This window comes from Pelodiscus sinensis, chromosome 20 (assembly GCF_049634645.1).
Source record: "Pelodiscus sinensis isolate JC-2024 chromosome 20, ASM4963464v1, whole genome shotgun sequence".
Classification (NCBI taxonomy): Eukaryota; Metazoa; Chordata; order Testudines; family Trionychidae; genus Pelodiscus; species Pelodiscus sinensis.
In genome coordinates this window covers 12,917,873-12,936,894 of record NC_134730.1, presented here as the reverse complement: position 1 = coordinate 12,936,894, position 19,022 = coordinate 12,917,873, and the positions used below count along the sequence as shown (strand labels likewise).

The 19,022-nt window shown below is 50.6% G+C and overlaps 1 protein-coding gene and 1 long non-coding RNA gene across 3 annotated transcripts in view; one reads left to right on the top strand and one right to left on the bottom strand.

The window, feature by feature from the left end:
- Positions 1-6,645: 6,645 nt before the first annotated feature.
- Positions 6,646-15,997, bottom strand: LOC142819073 (uncharacterized). Its single transcript, XR_012896772.1, has 3 exons — positions 15,861-15,997; positions 7,994-8,153; positions 6,646-6,741 (listed from the first exon to the last, which is right to left on the bottom strand). It is a non-coding gene; the product is annotated as an uncharacterized LOC142819073 (long non-coding RNA).
- A 698-nt stretch (positions 15,998-16,695) lies between these two features.
- Positions 16,696-19,022, top strand: part of OTOP2 (otopetrin 2) — a 53,099-nt gene continuing 50,772 nt past the window's right edge. For both annotated transcript variants that reach the window (XM_006136506.3, XM_025178132.2), the window contains exon 1: positions 16,696-16,951. The gene's annotated coding sequence lies outside the window, so the exon portion shown is untranslated. The remainder of the gene's footprint in view (positions 16,952-19,022) is intronic.

Sequence of the window (19,022 nt, the reverse complement as noted above, 5' to 3'; positions counted from 1 at the left end):
GGCAGGGACCACCCACCAAAATGGGGGTTGTGCCTCTGGCCACTACTGTGATGCAAAAAATACATTCTTATTTTGCATGCCAGGTGCCTGACCTCTGTGCCATATTTGCCAGCTATTCCAACGCTGGCCCCATTACCCACAGAGCTGGACCTTTCCACTCCAGTTCAGTTGATTACATCAAGCGAAGCAGGAAGGGGATGATGGAAGAGATTGTGATCAAGGCCAAGCAAAGGTTTGGACAAGCTTAGGTAGGCCAGGACAAGCCGCCCTACAATTCACTGACTAGTCCTGTCACTGAATGCAACGGTCTCATTTTGGCAAGCTCTATTTTCCATGCAGATGAGCCAGGATGGATTTGATTTAAATCAAATTGAATTCAATCGTGATTTAAATCACTAGTCAGGAAAACTCGACTTAATCATGGTCTTCTACATAAAAGTGCCTTCTAGTAAGAGAAGGGTACGGTAGATTTCAAATCAATGAAGGCTACACTCAGAAATAACCCCAAGACTTCTGGAATATGCTGCTCAAACAGTTTCACTTTTATTTCTACTGTCTGTCCCTCCCTTCTCACATTTATCTCCAGATTTCTTCTCCTTGTCCAGATGTATTCCACCCCCCACCAATCTTCTATTCATTCAACTTTTTGAAACTTTGCACTTTTAGAGAGGTAAGGGATTGACTCTGTGTACACAAGTTTGCAAAGGGACAATACGGTTGAGGTATGTTATTTCTCACCTCTATATATTCATTTATTTATTTTTATAAAAAATTTGATTTAAATTTAAAAAATCCATTTTAAAAAAAATATTGATTTTTATATACCCTGCGCTAATTCTGAGTTTGGTTTGCCAAAACTTGGTCCCAGTCATTGATCCTAGGCAATAGCTGAGCTCGCTTCGCCCCAGTAGTGCAGGCGGGAATCCTATATACCTTGCTGTGCCACTGGGGGCCTGTGTGGCAGGTGGCACTTGTGCTGCAGTAGGTTCCACCAGGCAAGGGCAGTTTGGAAATGGGGATCACTGCACCCATCCACCTTTGGGAAGTCTACAGATGAAGAGAGCTAAGAATCAAGTATTATCTCTACATCATCTGGGTTGCTACCTAAGCTTCATAGGAGCCCAGCAAGTGGAGACTGCTGAGGAGATGCATCGAGTCAGATTATCCCTCATCTGCCATAAACACTCCCCCACCCCAACCAGGGCCTGTGCTGGCTCATAGCAGGGTTCGTTCTACAGAACACTGGCAGATTTGCCCAGCATTGCCTGGGTGCATCAGGGAAGAGGCCTGGCCGTGTGAGGGGGTGTAGGAGTCAGGACAGGGCCTTGGGGATGTAGGGGGGGAGGGAATGCAGGATGCTGGGGGAGGATGCAAGAGTGAGGGTTAGGGATGAGGAGGGGCTCAGGACGGGGGTTCCATCAGGCATGAGCCTTTTCTCTCCAGCCTCTCCCCAGCTGCCAGGAGTGTTTTCTCTTCCCTAGTTCAGCTATGGCCACCAGGAGCATTTTCTCTCTCCCTATTCCTCCCCCCCCCCCCCCCCCCCCGCACCCTGTGGCAACCAGGGGTCTTTTTTTCCCCACCCCTCTGGCACTGTAGCCAAGGGCCAGAAGGGGGGGAAGGGTTTGGGGCAGGGGGCCTACTTACCCAATGTGCTGGCAGGCAAGATGGCAGAGCCCCAGCTCTACTGACCACTCCCTTGGTGGTGCGGCTACCCCCTGTGGACACTCTGAAGAATAGCTTTCCTCGCAAGCTGGCTGCCTCCAGTGGCCACTCTCATATCACGTCCCTCCGAACAACAGGTCCTCCCTTTGCACGTTATGGAAAACCATGCGCACTAACTAAACGTGTGTTGCGGACCCATAACTGGACCCGTAACATGTGTTGCGGACACGTACGTCTATTTCAGTCCAAGCCTAACAGTCCAATCCCCTGGAGCCTGGCCCCATGACTTAGGACCCTCCTGGCTCGAAATGCCACTGCAGGTTGGAAACACTGCAGAGAGGAGCTTGGCAGGACACACGCCTTCCTCATGCTCCTGTTGAGAAGGGTTTTTGTCTGTACCCTCTCTGAAGAGCTGATGTGCACAAAAGCAAATAAAGCAGGAAACGCTCACCCAAGTGTGGACTTTGCATCTAACACCTGATCTCAATTTTTTTAGAATCAGGCTCTAAGAGACTCTAATGTGGCAACCTGCTGCCACATGGCCAGGAGATGCTTTCGGAGCTGTAGGCAGGACCCTGGCCTTTCAGCAATACAGGTTCAAATGGCACCAGGGAAGTGTTGATCTCTAATGATCACTAGGCTCTCTGGGACAGCTTCTGGTCTCACTCAGATTAACGTGAACTCACTCGCTTGCCCAACACCAGTCCTGATTTACAGGCATTACTCAGACCAGAACATGCTCCAAGTGTCCATTCTGTGCTGTCTCTTTTAAGCTCTTCAGGGCAGCGGCTTTGTTCTTCCCTTGCCGCTGCTTTCTCTGTTCTTAAGCACGAGGCACGCCTCCAGCACTATAGATACTGGGCCAAATCCCAAGGCCTTATTCTGTTTTGACTTGGGCAAGTCCCACTGCACTGAAATCAATGGGAGTTGCAAAGGCTTGCAGAAGGGCTGGCGGTGGCCTCAGGAATGCTGAGGATGCTGTGATGTAAGCTTTAGTTCACATCCTTCTCTTAGTGGCTTTTCCTGTTAGACTCCACCCCCTCCCCATAGTAGAAGTGACACTCACGGAATGACGATGTGCTGAAAATTACCCTACTCTGCAGCTTACACCCACCGTGGAATTTGTATCATCGTTTACATCGCCTCTGCCCTGAGATACTGAGGCAGATTCTAATCTAGTTTCACAGCTGCAAATCTGGAATAACCCCACTGACTTCAGTGAAATGGGCACTGGCATGAGTAGAGCAGGCTGAACTGTTCACAGCAAACAGCTTATTAAAGAGACAGCGTCTTTGTTCTGGCTGTGTGGGGATGTTATCTTGGGATCCTCAAACAATTTGATCAAGACGTTTTGCATGTTCTCTGCTCTGATACTATGTCTTATAGCAGTGGTTCTCAACCAGAGGTCCGGGGGCTCAAAGTGAGGCTGGAGATGACAGTATCATGAAACAATCCCAAAAAGCTCATATTCATATGGGACCCATCCTAGGAGTGACATCCCCGTTAGCTGGCAATAGCCAGAAGACTGCTATCTTTTCGTTATGGTCCAGCACTCTCAGTTGTAAACTGCCTTCACTCCTGTTTTCCGTCTTTTCTTAATTGTTAGTGTGTTTTTAATTCTTTCCTCTCTTGATCTGCACATATGTATAATTGTGTGTTTTAGTGCACACACCACTTTCTGCTTCATGAGCATTCAGGCTTTACATGATTGAGTTTGCAGGTGATCATCTACTGGACGTGAATTAAATGGATTTTGTTGGCTTCTGGACATCAGTTTCAGGAACTGTCACTGTATTTTTGAAGTGTGGCAAAAGAAAAATCGTCACAACTCTTTGATTTGAAGCGAAAATTAAATCAGAATAAACATTTGTAAATAAATGTTAGATAGCCTACATAAACTTAGTATTTCCTTAACTTTTTTCATTTATTGATATGAAAAGAAGGCTGCTTTTCCTATTCATGGTGTAATATACATAATCTTCACTTGTTTTCCTGTGAGAACATAAAGTTTTGGTATTTATATAGGCCATGTCCTTTCTGTGAAAATAATAAATTCATTTTTATAGTATGTGGCCTCTTATATTTGACATAGCTTAAGGCCTCGGAATGTCATAATCCAGCCCTGCTACATACTGTTTTTAGCGCACTAATTTGATGAGAGCTAGTATGAGTAAGTCTGTAGCTGGAAATCACAAACCTCCCACTCAAAGTATAGACATACCCTTAGTCCCACTCATCAACCATGGTCACTGAACCTTTCCAAATAGGCATAATAATGCATGAGCATATTCTCCATCAAGACCTGCTTGGGTCAGCCTAAGAAACATCCTGACACATCAGCTATTGCATGTTCTTATATCAACTTGTTTCAGTTAATAAACCTGGTGTCATCTACCCCTTGTCCCATCCCAGGTTAATTTCAAAAGTCTCTTTTGAAGTGTCGACTAATAATGGACTTCCTCTCTCTTTGCTCAGATAAGTTCCAAGTAAAGATAAGTACTAATTTGTGAGCACCTGTTCTTGGCAGAAGCTAATGGCCTCTTCCCCTGCTTCCTTCTTAGGCATCCCTGACTGTCTCAGCTGAAATCCTTTGGATGTAAATTAGGCTTCCATTGCCTTGGCGGAGATGTTACCTGGCATCCAGGGTTAAAAGATAAGAAGGGAGAATGCTAGGACAATGCAACATTCTGGTTTTATTCCTTCCTCCACAAACACTGCACACACTGAGCAAGTATTTTGGAAAGTAGAGGTCGCTATGTTCCTAGATAGTTCCCTGTATATCCACATAATACTGCAGTGGACACTGTCATACCATCCCTTTCATCACATTTAAGATAAAAAACTAAATATGAATATCCCAGCCTGCTGCTGCATTGAATGTTCTATGACATGGCCTTAAAATCTCTCTCTTTGCGTATAATGGGAAGCCTTCCTTTTGCCTACTCACAGATATTCAGCCAGTTGTTTCAGGGGAGAAGATAGAGATGCCTGGATAGACGGTATCTAGTCCTCCACAGAAGACAATCCTCAAATATACTTCAGCTTTTAGCAATGTCTTTGTTTAGTCAAATGATTTCCCAATGCTTTGTGCAAGCAGATTTCAGCCCATGGCACCAGGCTCAAAGGGTGCTGCAGTGGGGACAGAGCACTGGGTGCTGGGGACTTGGGTTTCCTGGGTGAAATTGACCAAGTCATGCTTTCTGTTCCTCAGCTTCTCAACCTGTAAAATGGGGCTAATAGCCCAGCCCAGCCTGTCACAGGGTATTGTAAGGACAAATAGTGTTCTGCTGGGAGAGGCTAGTAACTGCTAAGATCACAAAAATCTCTTTGAGCCTGGGAGTGAATGCACCCTGAAATTAACATAATGGTCAGGAGTTAATCCGACATTCCACCACCACCAGTGGAGATAAATGGGAGTTGTGTGAACCTGCTCAGAAGAAGCAACAGAGAGCCTGCATGAGGCTGTTGGCCAAAGAGGTTTGGAGTGCTCCTCCTTTTGTTCTTGGCCCTTCCTGCACTCAGAGAAGCAGGACTTCATACATTGATTCCTTGTCAATAAACAAGATCATCGGCACTATCTCTGTGGATGCTCTGGGGCCAGAGCACTCAAGTTAAAAAAAATAGAACTGCAGCATTCCCTCTAATGTTTTTCCATCTGTGTGCAGAATAATTTTTGTCACATGCACAGAGGCATGTGTGGATGTGTACCACCAATAGAGATACGTGCTGCTGGTTGTGGGTGCTCTGTCAATCAGCTGGGTGGTACCTAAATCGCTATTGGGTGCCCAGAGCTCAGGTTACAGGGAACAATGGTGCTCAGCGCCCATTGGCTGCCCTGCGAATCAGCTCCTCTCTTCCTATCCACTCCCAGCATCTCCCACGTGCCAGTGGGCCGTGCTGATCAACTCCTCCCCCTCCTTCTCAGCACCTCCTGTGATCAGCTGTTTTGAGGTGTGCTGGAGGTGCTGGTAAGCAGAGGAAGAGCATAAGCAGGACAAGGCAGGGTGAGAATAGGGCAGAAGTGGGGTTTGGGGTGGGGGCCCTGCACCCCTGAGGAAATCACAAAGTCTGTGCCTCTTAACCAGACTGCACCAAAGAAAATACCAGACTCCACCCATTTCAACTTCCAGCTAGAATGTCTCCAGGGCCAGGGCCATCCTTAGGATTTATGGGGCCCTGTGCAGTACTAGTAAACTGGTACCCTTATGCCCGATGGCAGCCCAGGGTGGGGGAATGACAGTTTTTTTAGAGATGTGATTTTATAATATTCAGCAACACACTAATGAAATATTTGTAAAAACAAATGTTAAACTAAGGTCCTGTCACTCACACAGTCAATTCAGAAACTGACAACATAGACCTGGGGTTGGCAAATGTCTGTTAAATAGCTTCATTGCCACTCAAATGGCTCTTTCACAGGTTCTGCTAATTGGTCTGTCAGGCTTTTCCACTTTTAAATTAATTAGATCCTCTCCAAAGGAAACAACCACAGAACAGGGATAGGAAGAGGCGGGTGGGTGGACATTAAGACCCAGTGGTGTTCCAAATTTCCAAGTGCCCTACGCAGCTGCATATTTTGCATATGGCTAAGGATGGCTCCTTCCAGGGCCCTGAATTTTGACTGGCTGCTCAGGCCAAAAATGGGCAACAGTGTGTAAAAGACTGCGAGAGGCTCTGTTATCACCTCAGCGGGCAATGTATGAAGTCCTGCTTCTGCAAACAGTCTCACAAACACAGACTTGCATGTCTGAAAGTTCACAGAGAGCGAACAAGAGGGGTGGTGAGGACTTGTCTTAAAGCAAATCGGCGTTTTTCCTTTTGCACGTCAATGTTTGTGCATACCTTTCGCCACTGTTTGCCCAGCTCTAGGTGGCACAGATAAGCCCACCAGGAGCTGCTATATGTGTGGCTTCTCTTTATGGCTGAGTCATCACTGCAAGGTTAAAAACAAACTAAAGAGAGACAAGGGGGATGAGGTCATACCTTTTATTGGATCAACTTCTCTTGGCACCAGAGACACGTTTTCCACTTAATACAAAGCTCTTCTGCAGTTCTCTCTCACCAACAGAAGTTGGGCTCCTTTGTCAAGAACAGAGAGGCCATTGTTCAGAGGCAAAGCTCACAGGGCTCCCACAAAGAAGTAGGCGGAAGCCAGCTCTCCCCGCTTTTGTCTCTGTGATGTGTTCTCATTTTCCCAACACTGGCCCCATTCTTCCATTCGCTCCCTGCACGGCCGGGATAGCGCAGCCTTGGACAACAGGCAGCCTGGCCCAAGCTCACAGCAGAGAAAGCAGCTTCTCACTGCCCTGCCAGCTGCACAGCAGGACCCCTGTGATCTGAATCCTGCATATCCCCTCTCCCAGGGCCATGGACCTGGAAGGGTTTAGACAAGTGTGGCTGAAAGAGACAGCCTGCTGGCTCAGCTCCTTAGCACTGGGCCAAAACTGTGCCCCGAGGCCGGAGCCAGGAGCTTGGTGGCAGCCCCCTGGCCAGGAGTAAACAGGAGAACAGGGGTGGAAAACCAATGCACTGAGCCATTCTTCTGGTTGTTGCTAAGAAGCCACGCTCCGCATCCAGAATCCTGGCCTCTACCCCAATTCTTGTCTATGTCATGTGACCAGCACCTACAGGTGGGACCTCACTGGTCTGGCACCCTGGGGACCTAACTGGTCCCAAAAGAGGGGATTTGCCAGACCAGGGAAGGTCCTTCCCCTCCTGAATGTGTTGTTACCAGGCTAGGGCTCCAGCCTGGCCGTGCTGCCGTCTCAGCCCTCTGCCAGTACCATGGCTAGAGCTGTGCAGCCACCTGGCCCCATAGCTGGGGCCAGAGTTCTGAGGCCAGGGTGGAGGGACGGGAACGGAGCTCCGCAGCCCAGGCCAGAGCTCCCTGACTGCCGCTGGTGCTGGAGCACCCCAGCCACTGAAGCCAGAATGAAACCGGAACTCAGTGGCCAGGGGATGGGGCCAGAGCTCCCTGGCTGCCGCTGGGGTTGGAGCTCCCTGGCCGGGCAGGAGGTCCACGACTGCGGCCAAGTTAGAGCTTCCTGGTCACTGGGACTAGGGAGCTCTGCTGGGGCCAGAACTCCCTGCCATGCCATCCATCCTCTTCCCCAACACACACGTGAGGCTCCCAGCTGAGTTGCCGGTGCCCCTTACAGTGCTCCTGCCCCGCCACCAGACCTCCCTCCTCCTGGGCTCTGTGGTCCAGGAACATCCACGGACGTTGCTGGAGCAGGGAGGTAGAACCTGTAACTTGCTGCCATTCCCTGCAGATCAGAAAATGGCGGCCTCCCTTCTCTCATTTTCCAGGGCTCCCTCCTCCCAAGCTTACCAGCTTCTCTGCCTCCCTTCACCAAGATCTTCCTTCTCTAGGCTTCCCAAGAACTCCGGTGCTCGCAGTCTCTCTCCACTGACACTGGAGCCCAGCTGGGATCCACTGATGCTCTTTTGTCAATGGCTCCATCCCACCACACAGCGGCACATTTTGGAAGCTGGAAAGGAAATGGGATAAGCTGCCATTTTGGCAACCATCTCTCGTCTCTCATCATGCACTCAGACTATAAGCTCCATGGGGTAGGGACCATCTTTTTTTTATGTGTGTACAGCACTTAGCCTGATGGGGCCCTGAGCTGTGACTGGGGTAGTTCTAGAGCAGGGCTACTCAACACACGGCCCGTGGGCCACATGCAGCCCACAGTCCATTTGTTTGTAGCCCACAGGTGGGAGCCAAAACAAAAAACTTGTCAATATAATGTTGAGATGTGGTTTAGTAGTTAAATTCTTGGACTGTCATTGCTCATTAAAAGTGCTGTCATATGAGTGGAAATGGGGTAAATATTGCATTTTATAATATCAGCAGAACTGACTTAAATAAGGCCTGCATGTTGTGTAGTCTTGCCTTAACCTTTGTATTCATGCCCGTCAGTGTGAAAGAAGCTATTTGCATATATTTGTATATTTATTCGTATGTATATGCAACCATACTTAAGTTGCAGCCCTCAGCATGTGCTGTGAGTATCATTGTGGCCCCTGAGGCTTCCAAAGTTAAGTAGCCAGGTTCTAAAGACTATTGCAATTCCTACCTCCACATTTTTTTTAAAATTGCACTTTTTACACGAAAGCTTAGATGAGCACTGACAACAAAACGGTTATCTGACAAGTCATCAAGCAGCTGTTTTACCAGCACAGCCAGGCTCACGGAACCAGTTAGTCTGCAAGATCAGAAAACTGATCAGCCCTGTTCAGGGCTGTTCCGTTCAGAACTCCCCTCTGCCCGGGAGAGACTAAGCGCAGGAGGGCTGGAAAAGGCCAAAGACTTAATTTGGTGCTTAATTTGGGCCAGGGCTTGCCCCAGCACCTCAGGGTTTGGTAGGTCAGAGCCCTGGTACATCTGGGCTTGGTGCATCAGTTGTGAAAGTATAAAAAACTGCTCGAGCCCCAGTGCTTCTTTCGTTACAAATAACACTGCCAAGCAGGCTTTCCCCACTGCGCCTCCCTCCAGCCCTGGCATCTTCAGAAAGCCTCCTGGTCCCACTGCTCCACCTAGTCACCCCAGTCCTGCTGACCGCACACAAGCTGAAGACCACCAGGAAGACCTCCGTAGGGTCCCCGATAGGCCATGGACCACACTGGGACATCCACCAGTTTTGCGATATGTTAACCTTTGACAAAGCTGACACACAAAAGCACCTGAGTTTTCTTCAAACTCCCGCACCCCTGTCAAAGGCCTTATCAAGACGGAATTAGCCCCAATATCAGGACCTGACAGCCCGTGTGGGCCTCAGCCAATGCTCAAGCAGACGTTCCACTGATTTGGAATAATGGCTCAGAACCCAGCTGCTGAGATGAGGGTGATCAAGTCTGCTTACCTGAGTTTGCATGCGGTAGGTGGGCAAAGTTGGACTAAGACAGTGGTCACCAACCAGTAGATCAGGATCTATCAGTGGATGTTGGAGCCTCTGACAGGTGATCCTGACTAGTTTGGCCAGGAAGCTATCAAGTGCTGGCACTTCAGTTGCCGCTCCACCTTCCATCATGCTGCTCCTGCCCTCTGCCTTGGAGCTGCCCCTTGGGAGCCTCCTGCTTGCTGTGCAGAGTATGGGAGGGAGAAGAGCGGGGTGCTGATGTCAGGGTGTCCCTCCTCCCCCCATTCCTGTACCACATCTCCACACAGAGAGAAGGGGACGGAGGGAGCTTGGCAGTGTAAATCTCTGTCACTGTCACACACTGTGTGTGTGTCTGTCATTCTCACAAACACGCACTGTCCTTCCCTCTCATCTCCCAACCCAACACATACATGGGGGGTTGTTACCACTTTTACTGCTTGCAAAGTGGGTTGTTTTTAGTTTTTGACTGGTCTGTGCATTTCATAAATTGCTGTCTTACGCTTACATTTAATTCTTTGAGTAGTGAGTTCTAAAATGTCTAACCAAGTCATGTCTGGAGTATCTGGAGTAATTATCCCTATGGCAATTGTGTTCCTGGAAGTGGATGGCATGTCCCTGCAGCCCCTGAGAAAGTCAGATGGAGGGCTCATGGGGAAGGAGCAGGGGATGCAGAAGTCAAGGCAGGTGGGAGGTGCAGGACTCAGGGCAGGATGCTGGGAGCTGGGTGGGGACTTACCAGGGCTGCCTGTGGCAGGAAGGGTGGCGATGCTCTGGTGACAACTCCTCCCAAGGGGCCGGGGCTACGCTCCCTGGAGAATGGATCCTCCTGGGAGGGCAGGTTCCAGGTTTGTGCACTTGTCATGTGGGGGTTGGGGCTCTATGGGCCAACCCCGACCGCCAGTTGCCCCCTTTCCCCCAGCCTGGAGCCTGTTTGGGAGGGGCAGCCTTTGGCCTGCTGCTGCTCCAGGGGTCTATGCTTGGGGCAGTGTGCACCCTGTCCTGCAGCCTCTCGGGGAGGGCAGCACCCTGCCAGCTGGCCCCACCCTCCAATGGCCCCTCCATGGCCTGCAGACTGTCAGGGGTGGGGGGGTGGAGGCTCCATGGTCTGCCCTGTCCTCCAGCCCCCACCCCTGGAGCCAGCCAGCTGTCTGGGGCAGGCCAGACTCTCCGACCACTGCCTCCCTCCAGCAGACCCCTGAAGGCTTCCTGGGGGGGGGGGGGAGGCTCTGGGGGCTCCCTCTGGCTTCTAGTGGCCTCCTGCAGTCTAAATGGGGAGGGACCAGGCTCTGGGAGCTTCCCCCTCCCTCACAAGTCACCCCACCACATCCTGCTGGCTCTTCTGTGGGGGGGGGGGGGAGGCTCCTCACCAGGTCTGGTGGCAGGCAAGATCGCAGAGCCCCAGCCTTGCTGGCCACTGTCTTTGTGCTGAAGCTGCCCCCAGTGGCCATTCTCAGTATCGCGTCCGTCCTCTCTGTGCCCCTCCCTTTCACATCACACCACTCTCTGCCCCCTCCCTCTCCATGCTATAGAAAACAGTCCCATTCCCAGTACGTCCTATTTTCCAGGCACAACCAAACCACAGAATCACAGAACACTAGAACTGGAAAGTTCCTTGAGAGGTCATCAAGTCCAGTCCCCTGGCAGAGCCAAGCACCATCTAGATCATTCCTGAGAGATGTCTGTCTAACCTGCTCTTAAATATCCCCAGAGATGGAGACTCCACAACCTCCCTAGGCAACTTATTCCAGTGTTTAACCAATCTGACAGGAAGTTTTTCCTAATGTCCAACCTAAACCTCTCATGCTGCAGTTTAAGTCCATTGATTCTTGTCCATGGCCTTCGTTTAAGTTAGGGTAAGAGAAAGCTGCATACCAAATTTGGTGGTCCTAGCTCTTACAGTTTAGGAGGAGTTCTTGAACAAAAAATAATTGACTACCCTTTGACTAGAGCTTATAGCGGATGAACAAGTCATGCGGAGAACTGCTGTGATGGGAGCATTAGGCATGCACATGATAAGGCAGATGCCTGACCTCAGAGAACTCATTTAACCTCTGTCTAAGCCTCAGTTTCCCATCCATAAAACAGGGATCTAATACTCACCTGCTCCTGTGGAGAGGCTTAATTAATGTTTACACAGCCCTGTGAGATGGTTATAGAGAAGTTCTATGGCCCTGCAGAGGGCTATTATTAAAATAATATACCACACAGGGCCAGTCTCTGATCTCCTCTGAGAATGGACAAGAAGCACCTGTGGGAGGCGCCAATCTGTCAGCCAAGCCACCAGAACACAACACATATCACAGGAGCAAAAGGGAGCCTTGTGCTAGTTCACGTGTTGCACGGGCCTAGCACGGGCTGTGTGGTAACACGGCCATATGCCCAGCTGGCTTTACAGGCCCAAAGAAATGCGGCCACCTAGCATCACAGTTCAGCAGAGTCCCAAGGGAATTTCTTCAGAGCCTGCTCTTAAGTCCTTATTGATTTTATGATGGGCCAGTTTCTCTCTCGCTCATGATGAAGAATGCACACAACAACAACTGAGCACAGCAGTGCTGCCGCCTGCCATAAGGGTGTATGTAGCCCGGGGCTGCAGAGACGGAGTACCCACTCAGTCCCACTTCCTCGTGGAATGAGGAGTAACGGTAGTTCGGACTAGGAAGCCTAGTCCGAACTACCTAGTTCGTGCCGCGTGTAGCCGCGCGGCACGGGGTTCGAACGAGCAGGGATTTAAAAATGGCGGCGCCCAGTTTATGCAAATGAAGCCCGGGAAATTCAAATCCCGGGCTTCATTTGCAAGTGTGGTATGCCTACATTACCCTCCTAGTTCGAACTAGTGGGGTAGTGTAGACATACCCACCTAGAGTAAGAGAAGAGAGTAAAACAGACCAGGCACCCTCCTGCCGCGCAGCATTCTCATCACCCACATGCCCCGAGTAAGTCGTGTCTGGATGGCTAAGTCAATGCCTGGCTGTTTTTTTCATTATAGCACCTGGGTAAATGTGGGTGAGTCTATATTGCTCCTTACCTGATTTAATTCTGCATGACTGCTTCAACCTAACAGCTCCCTGGCCCATGCCGCTATGTCATTGGCACTGAGCTCCGGTTGAACTGCTTGCCTTGCGGCACACCTGAGGAGCACACCAACACACGAGGGGCCCATGCCCTCTGGCGGGGTTTATTCCTCACACAGGTATGCACAGCGCCGGAGGATATCACTCCGTTTGTTACCCAAGGAGTCATCCTGCTGTGGTATCAAAGCCCTGGCCACAAACACTAGGGCCAGGCTGCTAATCACCCAGGATGGCTTGACATTGCTCTAGCCAGGTTATATAACCCTCTTACGTAAGCCCGCTGTTGTGCTGCTGCAGTGGGAGGAGAACTTACAGCTCTCTCATTCAGGTTTGGTTTCACGCCCTGGGCAGTCCAGGGAAATATACCACACGGGTCTGTCCAGTGTGCATAGCAAAGGCAGCTCCTCCCACTAGCCTCGGCAGCGGAAGGAATTCAAGAGTGGAAAGTCCTTCACTTCCCCTGGGGCATAGATAAGCAGCCCTCTGCTCAGACACAAGCTCTTCGGGTCAGTGGTTGATACTTTGGCAACCCCTGGTCCTTTCGGGCTTGGGGAGAGAGCAGAGGAGGTGGGTACAGGCAAAACAATCTTCCCTAGGCCATGCCTTGCTCAGCGAAAGGGCATAAAGGAACAAGACGGAGCAGGCTCCTTCCCCGGCAGCGGTTTGCAGGATGCTGCAGCAGGATCCTACAGGACTGGATGGAGTTTTCGAGTTTAACCCTCTCCTCCTAACCTGTCTATCTCTCCCTTTCTTCCCCCCCGATGCATGCCCTAGCTGCTCACTTCCCATGCAAGATGCCATCCTAATCACTGTGCTGAGGTGGTCAGAGCAGAGCGCCCATCCATGCATCTCTCCTGCTGCGGCTCTCTGCAGGCTGGTCATTTAGCCTCTTGCCCCACCATGGAATGCATCATTATTATTTTTAACCCCTTGAGTACCGAGGGGGAGGCTGCCCTTACATTTGTGGTCCATTACGGGCTGCTCGGCTGCTACTGTCCCCCGTTACCCTCTCCCAGCCATCTGTCTTGTGGCTGCCAACAAGAATGAAATAAAAAGCTTTTCTTTTAAACTGAGCAGTAGGGACACATTGGAACCATGTTGAAATCTCCCAGCAGCTGGAGCGGTTCTGAATTTTGCAGCTTACGTCTCTGTTGGGGACAAGCCTCTGAGGTGGCTCAGCTCTCAGTCTGTTTTCACCGAAGGGGCAAAAAGCCTTCAAAGCAGGGTCAAAATACTCCACACTCCTAGTCACCTCTTCCACCTTTCCAGGGGTCAAAACCTCCAGCATCCTTCCCTGAGCCACTTTGGAGACCGTCATGGGCCTCCACCATAGAACTAGGTAGCACATTGAAAAGGGAAAGGTGGCAAACAGCCTGAACTAGCTTGTCTGCCAAACTCAATAGCACGAGAGGCACCGTGCAGAGGATATCAGTCACTCCCATGTTTCATAGAATCATAGAGCTGGAAGGGACCTCAGGAGGTCATCAAGTCCAGCCCTCTGCCCAAGGCAGGACCAATCCCAACTAAATCAACCCAGCCAGGGCTTTGTCAAGCCGAGACTTAAACACCTCTAAGGATGGAGATTCCACCACCTCCCTAGGTAACCTATTCGAGTGCTTCACCACCCTCCTAGGGAAATAGTTTTTCCCAATATCCAACCTAGACCTCTCCCACTGTAACTTGAGATGATTGCTCCTTGTTCTGCGATCCGTCACTGCTGAGAACAGCCTTTCTCCATCCTCTTTGGAACCTCCCTTCAGGAAGTTGAATGCTGCTATCAAATCCCCCCTCACTCGTCTCTTCTGCAGACTAAACAAACCCAGATCCCTCAGCCTCTCCTTGTAGGTCATGCACTCCAGCCCCCTTATCATTTTGGTTGCCCTCCACTGGACCCTCTCCTTCTCTGGATCTGCTGGCAATGCGCCTCCTAATGCACCCTAATATGCCATTAGCCCTCTTGGCTACAAGGGCACACTGTTGACTCATATCCAGCTTCTCATCCACTGTTAATCCCAGGTCCTTTTCTGCTGAACTACTACTTAGCCATTCAGTCCCCAGCCTGTAACAATGCTTGGGATTCTTCCGTCCCAAGTGCAGGACTCTATACTTGTCCTTGCTGAACCTCATCAGATTTCTTGTGGCCCAATCCTCTAATCTGTCCAGGTCACTCTGGTAGATCCCTGCCCTCCAGCGTATCTACCCCTTCCCTCTAGCGTAGTGTCATCTGCAGACTTGCTGAGGGTGCGATCCATCCCTTCGTCCAGGTCATTAATAAAGATGTTGAACTCAGCACGTTACCTTAGACAACAATTTAATGCGTAAAAATCCAGCTGCCGTGGAATTCCCCATCTGCAGCGAAAGCCGGGGGGTCTGGCTGCAGCATTTTGGCCCATTGTAGATTCCAATTGGATGCCACCTTACCAGAAACAGAGGCAGGAGCCCCCCAATGGGAGGACAGATGCATCATGGGCAGAGCTCCAGGACCACTCAAGCAAAACACTAAGGTCACTTCCTGGATGGAGAGGGGTCCACGTCCCTCTCATTTCCCATTGCTTTCCTCACCATTTGGCTTGCCCACTACCAGATTAAGGGCAGACCAATGGGTCTTGTTGAGATTACAACCCCCCACCCCACTCTTGTGCATTGCAAATCAAACACCATGGTAGCAAGTCAGACATCTCTGAGACTTAGCCACCCCCAGGCTCTGGGCACAACCGTGGGAATCTACATCCTATGATGCTGCCTATTGTGGCCACATGATGTAAGGCCCGAGCAGTATCAGGAAGAGGAGGTACGTGCAGCAAGACAAAATTACATCAGAGCCCGGATTCCGTCTGAGCAAGTCATTGTCTCTTTATCCTTCTTCCCGTGCTGATTTCCAAGTCTCTTCTGGGGTAGATGGGGGGAAAGTCCCTAAAGGAACAATATCCCTTGGTCTTGCCTAATTTTTTCTTCCTCTTTCCTCCATTCCCTTGCTATTCCTCACTAGCTCCCTCCCCTCATCCTGCACTTCTAGCAAATCCTTCCCCGCTCCCAGTTTTGCTCTCTCATTCCTCCCTCCCCCCACAGTCCCAGTTCTCACACTCCCTATGCCTCTAGGTTCGGGTAACAAATGTAGGTACTTCCCATCCACCGGGAGTCTGGGGGTTCCTTATTCCCCTGGCTTTGCTGCTCCATTCGGCTGCCTGAAGTGCAACAAAGCAGGAGGGGATGGAAGTTCGGGGGGTAGGGGAGAACCCACCTGAGAAAGGCTTTAGATCTTCCAGATCTCAGTGTACAAAGTGCCGCACTGGGGCACGGGGCCGGCAGGTCTTTGGGCTCTAGCTTCTTGGCAGGCAAAGGCAGCATGAGGTAAGGAATCACTGAAACACACAGGGAAAGAGGAAGGCCAGTGCCAACAGCAGCATGACTGGAGAGCACTTTCTCCCTTTATGATTATGGCACATACATGCAAAACACGTTAGCAGAGGGGACGCCTTTTTGCTCACCAGCCTACAGGCAAAACAAGCCAGTTTTGTCAATGTGTTCATAGATGGTGGCCAACTGCCAGATGACGCAAACCACACAGAAACCTATGATTTCGTGAACGAGAGCCTGAGAGTCACAAAGGCTCACTGAATCCCTGCAATCCAGGCTCCCAAATCTGTTATACTGAGCACGCGGTTGCCTTAACACGTGTGTGCCCAGTGAACAAACATGAATGAATACCGGGCCAAATTCTATTCTCAGCAATCCCGAGCTGTAGTGTTTTTATAGCACTTCTGAAAAATCCCAAGAGCCAAATTCTGCCCTCAGTTACACCATGCAGGTCCACTGGGGCTAATGGAGCATACACAAGAGCAGAAGCAAGTTCCCCGTTCTTTGCAAAATACTGTAAAAAATAGCAAATTGTGCAGTACCCCAGAAGGTAAAACCTATTCTCCATTTTGCAGATGGGGAAATCAAGGTACTGGGAGGTTAGGGGACTTGCCCAAGGTCACAGAGTGAGTCAGTGGCAGAGCGATGGATTAGTGCTCCTGCAACAGGCATTATTCACACACTAGGGGGTGGAGCCAGGCATCAGAGGGAGGCAGGGATCTTAGTAAAGAGCAAGGGTGATAAAGCTGCATCTGTCAAAGCTAACTCTCTTCTGGGTCCCTTTGCTCTACCTGCCTGGTGCTTCACCACAACTCCTCAAGCAGGTTTCTGGAGCTTCTGGTCGTCAGGGCATGAAGGCTGACACCCATTCCTCCTCCTTATTCCCTGGCTGTATCTGAACCACTGGCCACCGCAGTTCTTCACAGTCGTAGCCACTGCGCCACAGCACACCTGGGAAGCCAGTGATGGAGCAAGGTCAGTGAATAGGAGGTTTCTCCTACTTACTCTCTTTATTGTTGTTGTTGTCCTTTCTTAACGCAGTCGGGGAGGTTGCAGACTCACTGACAGGTGCAGTCACTAGGTCTGTCATGCAACAGGACATGCTAAAATGATCTGCTATGCTTCTTGTTTACACCAGTGCTGGGGTAATTGCACAGCCTGCACTGGAGTTCCTCCTGACTTACACCAGAATGAGGTGAGAATCAGGGTCTCCGGCACTGATTTGCCATTGCCCTACACCACCTGTAGCTGTTTACAGGTGCACTGTGCGTTTAAAGCTCTGCCAGGGATGTGAGGATTCTGACTTACGAGTGTTTCGCAACCATTTTGCTCAGGTGTTAACAACTCCACAAGGTGCATGTCAAAGGGGACGCAGGGCCCCACTGTCATTCTATTATTGATCTTTCCAGGAGTTTGCAAAGTTTGTCAGTTTCATCCAGAGACTCCCCACATGGGGGCGCTCTGCTCAAGAACATGGCCACCTGGCCTGCCATTATCTATCTGACATGCTGTGTGGAGAAAGGAGCAGTAACCGGGAAAGGTTAATATAAAAAAGTTAAGTTGCCATATTTGATCAGGATAAACAAAAACTCATTGAGCCAGAATCTGATCTCAGTCATGCAAGAGGAAATTCAGAGAAACTCATTCCAGGGTGGGGGCATTGTTCCCTTTTCCACTGGCTGAAATTCCTGCTCCTCCCACGAAGGGCTGAGTCCGCTGGATTTACCGTAGTGGCTGACATCATCCTCTGGCTCAGTGGCAGGCCTGGGGTTTGTATGGCTCAGTGTTGGGGGGCCTCCAGGCTGTTTGGCTCAGGGTTTTATCTAGGAGCTTTCCCCTCAGCACCGAGGAGCACTGGCTGTTCCTCTAGGTCAGAGGTTCTCAAACTGTAGGTCAGGAGCACCCCAAAGTGGGTCACAACTCCATTTTAATGGGGTCACCAGGGCTGGCCTCAGACTTGCTGGGGCCCTAGGACAAAGCCTGAACCCCACCTCCTGAGGCAAAGCCCCACTGCCAGGGGTTGAAGCCCGGGGGCTTCAACTGTGCCCCACCCCGCCCAGAGTGATGAGACTCAGGCTCTCCCCGCACACCCGCAGCGTGTAGGCAGGCTCGGGCTTTGATCCAACTTCCTGGGGTCGTGCTGTGATTTTGGTTGTCAGAAGAGGGGAGAGGGGTCGAAATGCAGTGAAGGTGAAGAACCCTGCTCTAGCATAAGCAGTGACTGAAGGGAGACCCAGCCACCTGCCAGAACTTAATGAGTGTGAACACCAGAGGCAGAGGGGAGCCACTGAGGGTGGCAGCATACGCAAGAGTGGAAGGGAATTAACAGAGAAGTTGAGGCCGACTGTCAGGAAGCGAGGTGGATCAAGCTGGGAAATGGTATCCAAGGAGAAGAGGGGAAAGCTCCAGGCATTAAAAAGGTGGACTGGACAGAGCACTTGACAAGTCCTGTACTGAAAGGCAGAGGTTTTGTCACACACAGATCACAGCTTCGCTCCGTGGCACTCATTAAAGTCAGGCTCCGCTACGCAAAAACAATAAGGTCAATGGACTAGAACCAAAGCAATGTGGTACATGCCCAGATTAGCAGTGGGCGGCTCTCTGAAGGCCTGGAGGCTGCGCGCTCCGGTTGGGCGAGCGCTCTTGTTATTCAAATGCCAGCACCCGTGGGCACTCTGGCAGAGGCCAGGGACAGATCTCCATCTGTGGTCACTTTGTCAGCGATCTGCTGCAGTCTGTGGAGCTGTGACAGTTCACATGGACCCCAAGGATCCTATGGTCTGAGGCAACATCCTGCAGCATGCTCCCTGCGCCCATGTGGAGCCCCCATATTTGAATGGGGGGTCTGTCTGGGTTTGGGGTGCATCCGCCTGGAACTCTTTGCAGGATCAGGGCTTAAGAAACAAAACCAGGGACGACAGGATACAGGGGAAGGCCAGGATCCTTATCCCAGTTAGCAAATGCTTTTGAGCACCCTGCAAAGCCCTCCTCTCGCATCCTCAGCCCATCCCTCCCTCTCTCTAGCTGGTAGAAGGTTTGCTTGGTA